This window comes from Leptonotus elevatus, chromosome 20, assembly GCF_054856555.1.
Source record: "Leptonotus elevatus isolate MCC_2025b chromosome 20, RoL_Lele_1.0, whole genome shotgun sequence".
NCBI lineage: Eukaryota > Metazoa > Chordata > Actinopteri > Syngnathiformes > Syngnathidae > Leptonotus > Leptonotus elevatus.
In genome coordinates, this window is record NC_141258.1 from 6,581,223 (window position 1) to 6,587,322 (window position 6,100).

At 38.9% G+C, this 6,100-nt stretch overlaps 1 long non-coding RNA gene across 1 annotated transcript; it reads left to right on the forward strand.

Moving 5' to 3' along the window:
• Positions 1-5,035: 5,035 nt before the first annotated feature.
• On the forward strand, positions 5,036-5,810 carry LOC147156657 (uncharacterized). Its single transcript, XR_015091863.1, has 3 exons — positions 5,036-5,239; positions 5,400-5,487; positions 5,569-5,810. It is a non-coding gene; the product is annotated as an uncharacterized LOC147156657 (long non-coding RNA).
• Positions 5,811-6,100: the final 290 nt, after the last annotated feature.

The window sequence follows — 6,100 nt, forward strand, 5'->3', positions numbered from 1 at the left end:
AAAGCAAATCCCAAAAAGTGGGGAAAAAAACAAAACTTCTTTTGAATCATGTTTTTTTTTTCTACAAGCGAAAAGAAAAGAAAAAAAATGTTGTACAATTTTTATTTTCAAGTCAAATTGTGTCAACAAGTCTACAAGAGACAGTGTCCGCCTTGTTTCCTTTGCCGCCTTAGAGGCTCTTATGCTGTGAGTGGCACTAAGCTCTGTCAGTTGTCACACATCAGCACATATGTGAGGAATGCGGCGCTCCAGGGGGGTGGAGAGTGGCGGGCGGGGGTGACAGGGGACACACAGGCATGCATACAAGTAATGTAATGTTGATGCTAAAAGCATGCGCCGGTAGAAGCGGCCGCTATCATAACAGAATTGTTGAATGGACGTCTTATTTTGCCGGCGTCCAGTGACATCAATTCAGGTTTGCTACAAGTGGTGGCAGGTTGTTTGCATGTCGACTGGGATCACTCAATGTGGCCATTTTGAATTGTGTGCTGTCATGATATGGTGAGTAAGGCCGCCGGAGGGCTCCGAAGCTCAGCTGCAGTCTTGTTTTGTCGCCGGATTTGCACTGCAAGTTAGCGGGACTGAATCTTAATGGCTTCCTAGTGGAGCTGAGCGATTGGGGGCGGCGGGTGAGGGTGGGTGTGAAATTACTAAAAAAAATTATAAAATTTTGCGATTTAATACGCAATAATTTTTTTCAAGGTCCTCTTACTGGTTATTTTTCAACAAATGCAAGCAACAAATTAACCTGTATTAAAATAAACACTATCACATATTTATAAATAAATCTTTTAATAAATAATGAATTCATATGACTTTTTTTTTAAATTTCAATTAGAGTTGGTAACTGACTACAACAAAATGCAAATCTGTGATTTTATCTCTTCAACATTTTATATTTCTTGAAACATTTACTTAACTATCTTGACTTTTTTTTTCTAAATAGCACCCTTTGTAATTCAAAAGTTGCATTCTATTTCACTCATTTGTGAAAATATACTGTCACTACAGTGGTACTTCAAAAATTTAACATTTTCAAAGTTGGTTTGGTATATGGAGAAATAAAGCAAATTCCTGAAGGGAAAAAATTAAAATAATCCAATAATCATACTATGAAATATAAAATGACTGATTGACTGAAACCGATCTAATAAAAATCAATCAATCAATCTATAATGTCATAGTCAATTGGAAATGATTAAAACCTGTAATCGGACCATATGAAGAAAAAAAAATCTGAGAAAACTGTAAAATGTCAAATGGAGTGAAAAACTTGAATTAAATGCTTTACATAGAAAATCTTCAACCTGTCAATCTCGAGTCGGTGGGCTCGCGAGGCACTTGGTTCGCTTGTGTCTGGCAACAGTACCGAGGAAGAGAATTCGAATTTGGACACGTTTCAAGGATCCGAGTGCTATTTCGAGAGAGCGACAAAGAGTGACAGACAAGCCTGACAGCAGCACGTGCGCTTATACAATGCAACCTCGACATACGAGTGCTCTGTCTTTGATTTTTTTTTTTTTTTTTTTGCTTTGACTTGCTAGCAATGACTTGAGTTACGACTTAGTTCTCCAAAGCTCTCGTAAAATGAACATGAAATGAATTACATTTATAAGTCATGGCGTCATTGTTGTTGTTTTTTAATTGTTAAAAGAGCATTATGCTAATACAGTTTGGCACGGCAAGATAAACTAGAAGTGAGAAGATGAAGGAGCTGACTTATATAAACACATCATGTTCATTGGTTCAAAATATGACCACAGATAGATCCCGGTTAGTTTAACCCAGGCGGACATATGCAATTATATCTTTGTGGCTTCAACAAAAAATGTGCAGCGACGTTTTTATACTAACTCATTCACTGCCATTGACGCCTATAAACGTCAAAAATTCCTTGTAACTATTTCCATTAGTTTGACATTTTTTCCCCACTTTTGTTAACAAGAGTTAACGAATGAGAGTGTAGAATTAGTGATGTATGAAAACCTAGAATTTTTTTTAATAATAATTTTTTTGTTGTTGGAAAAAAAAGAAAAGATTATTAAAAATTAGGGGGCATCAGGCGATTAAATTTTTTAATTGTAATTAATCGCATGACTTTAATTGTTAACTCACAATAACAAATTTTATATCTGTTCTAAATGTAAAAAAAACATTTATATGTTTTCATACTCTTGTTTACAAAAGTGGGAAAAAATGTTAAACTAATAGAAATAGTCAAAATTAATTTTTGACATTTATAGCCGTCAATGGTAGTGAATTCGTTTTTTTTTTAAAATGGTGTGGCACCAACCACTTCGGGAGGGCACATACCACGAAAACTACAGGGTTCTCTCATCCTGTTTGATGTGCGTTATAAAGTCCAGTTTTCCGTTCAAATGCCCACAAATTAAAATAATCATAGATCAAGGTTTATTCTTTTTCCTAGTGATGTTACTTTTGATTGGCTTCTTGTTACTAGGCAGAGTTCACATAGTTGGGAGTCCATAAGCCATAGCTTAGAGGTGAACAAAATATATTTTTTAATGATCTCATAACTTTCTAAAATATTACTTTAATCTTCTTCTTTACTTTTTATTAATTTTTATTGCGGACAGTACCGGATCAAGAAGTTGGATCCGGTTGGGATCCCCCTCACCCCTAATACAGAGTGACCACGGTATGTATAGTTTTGTCACTGGGGGTTACTCTCACCGTCTCACCTTTCGCTTTACAAGGTTCCTTACACGATCGGCTTTGCTCTCACCCCTGAAATGGCCTTGGCGCCCATTTACTATCCAGTATGAAAGTGCAGAACTATTTCCAAAGTGTTGCAACACTAGCCGACCCGATCAATTCTTTCAACCCCAGCATGGAGCCACATACCACATGTCACAAGGTGGCAATGATGGAGAGGGGGAGTCCCCTCTGTGCAGCCAAGAGAAACCTTACCAGCTCCCCTGATGTCAGTAAACAGTGGGGCATCCAACGCACCGCGATAACGTGAGAAACTGGGAGTAAAATAATACAAGCGCTACATTACAACCTAGTAAAAAAATGGGCAATTTGGGTATTTTTTAAAGCTCTTTTTAATTGATTATATATTCCAAAAAGTACACCTTCAAACCGATAACATTAGTTCTATAGTAACATTCTGTTACCAATAAACCACCATGGCTAACGTCTGCTAGTTGACAGTGCTAATGCTAGCTTAGAACTGCTACCGCTGCCATTTGGTTGAAACTGGACAATGTTCTGTATACGCACTTTCTTACTCTCATTCCCATCACCAACGGCCACGTTTGAGAATCGTGCCGCAGTATTTGAACTCCATTACTTAGCGCCACTGCTTTGCGGCTAACTCCTAGCACGATCACGCATACCGGCGGTTATCATTAATAACCGGCAGCGGGAATCATGCCCAAGCCTACCTCTTCGAACCATTCCTGAGCGCGGCAAGGAGAGCCCGCACTCGTCGAACAAATCCAACTTTAGGTGTCAATCTTCCCTCGAGTGAGTGCGGCCATAGTTGTGGCAAGCTTATGTAAAGAGTTGTCGAATAACTTGGAAGGTGAGGCGGTGCCAAGGTTTAGTGGTCAGTCACCATCCGCAGTGAATTTTCATTCCTCCTGTCTGCTGCTGTCTGTTTAAAGCCGCATATTTATTTCAAACTCCAGACAGCCCACTATTCATCACACTGTAACCCTGCTTTTATTAGTTTGTCATTCAAACTATAGAGAGGAAAACAAGCTGCCGCTACACGTGCTCGGCAGTAAAGCCGAAGGCCACAAAATAGGCTTAAAGCATGATAATAGCATGAAGATATATGGGCAAGTAGCTGAATGTATTTATTGGTTGACCAGACGTCCTGGTGTCATCGGGACAGTCCCGATTTGAGCCTGTGCAGAAATGTGGCAGTTGAATTACTTTCACATTCACGCTTGCAATCTCATTCTCATCCGCATTTAATCGCTAGCTAGTTTTCGTCATGCTGGAACCAGAACTACTTTCTGATTCCGTGTCTAAGAATCATGGGAAATGTAATCCTACCATAGCCTAATATGGTCGCCGGTCAGACTCGATGCAAGTTTCGCTGTTGAACTGTCAACCAAGTTAGCATTTAGCATTAGCTAACGTAGGCTAATAACACAACCACCATTCACCAGATAGACTAGCGATTGAATTTATTGTATATTTGATTTTCATATTGTACACTCTAAAAACAGTTGGGTCAAAAGTAACACAATTATGGGTCAAAAATGGACCGACCCACTTTATGGGTCAAATTGACCCAACTTATTGGGTTGTTTAACGACCCAATTTTTTGACCCAAGTAAAGGATCTGACCAATATTTATGAGTTGTTTTACACTAAAAGACCAATTTATTGACTCAAATTGACCCAAGTAGAGGATTTGGTCCCTTTTTTTACCCATTTGACCCAACTGTTTTTAGAGTGTAGTGTCCTGGTTTTTTAAATTTTGAAAATCTGGTCACCCTAAGACTGTACCAACTTGAGTACACTGAGAAGCTACTTGAGTTGGTGTTCATTATACCGTTCGAGTGTGAGGATTAAGGACGAAATGAGCAATGGCAGCTGATGAGATTGTTGAGATCGGTTGCATGGAAACAGAAAAGCCCTTATAGTTGCCTTTGTACTGCAAAAAAAAAAAAAGGCAGCATACAGCTAACAGCTAACAACACTCTACAATACCCAGCAGGGCACAGAAGCATGTTTCCACACTCTATACCACACACAGGGACAGACCCCCGAAAAGCATCCACATTCCCACCCTATCACCTGCAAGAGCAAAAACCCATTATACAGTTTAATTTTCTCATTTTTTCCCCTCCTGGCAAAAAAAAAAAAAAAAAAGGAGAGAAAAAGAAAACGATGATTTTTCAAACCTCTGACAGCCGAGTCTTTCGCAGGATTTAGTCCATCTGAAAACATGTGGTAAGCCTTGTGGAATGTTTCAAATGATTCCCAGATGTGGCTCGCAGACAGGTTTAACCCATTCTTTTCCAGTTCACTGGCAGCGAGGAGGAATGGAGGACGCCTTGCATGGAGAAAGCCTGAGCCGTATCAAAAATGTTTATACCTTATTATCGCAAACTTTGTTGGGGCCCGCTGAGCTGTACTTGAGCGCAATTCAACGTAAACTAAGCTAAAAATGTCATCTTATGCTGGATTACTCAGGAACGAGTGCGACGGCATCGCTTTTTTTTTTTCCAGATGACTCAGCAATTGCAGGGTTCCGGTAAAGTACTACAAATCAATTTTATAACGAACAAAGTGACACTTTCTCACTGTATTGCTTTTTTTTTTCCCCCAGCAAGCAACCAGTAAAATCACATCTCTCATGTAACCATTCACTTAATGCCATTATTGAGATGTGCGTTCTGATCTGCTGTTTTTAGTTTATGCAAAACCGTGTTTGCACGCGTGTTTGGAACACCCCCAAAGATGGCAATATCAAGATAGGGAGGGCGGGAAGAGACGTGCCAAGTGAGTTGCAAGATATGAGTAGCAAACTCATGTGAACCCATCCTCATCGCTGCTCTTCCCACCCCAACCCCTCTTTGCCAGCCCAGCCAGCTATGAAGTCGTTGGCCTACATACCCGTCAAACTGCCAACAAACCAGCATATTGGAGAAACTGGCTGCGAGTCAATGGATTGGACTCCTATTATATGCAATCATAATGGACAGAAAGAGTAAAGGCATCGTACAGACCCCACTCGTCGAACCACAATATTCTGATTAAGTCATTCACTGCCATTGACGGCTATAGACGTCAAAAATTCATTTGAACTTTTTCTATTAGATTAACATTTTTTTCCCACTTTTGTTAACAAGAGTATGAAAACCTAGATTTTTTTTAATTGTAGATTTGGAATAGATATAGAATTTGTGATTAATCGTGAGTTAACTACTGAAGTCATGCGATTAATTACAATTAAAAATATTAATGCCCCTAATTTTTAATAATATTTTTTTTTATAAATTCATGGCAGTGAATGAGTTAATATTGTGTTTGTAGAATAGAAATTAAGAAGCAACATTTATGTGTGTCATATTTAGCACGTTTATGTTGAATTTATGTTGGTCTATGTTTTTAT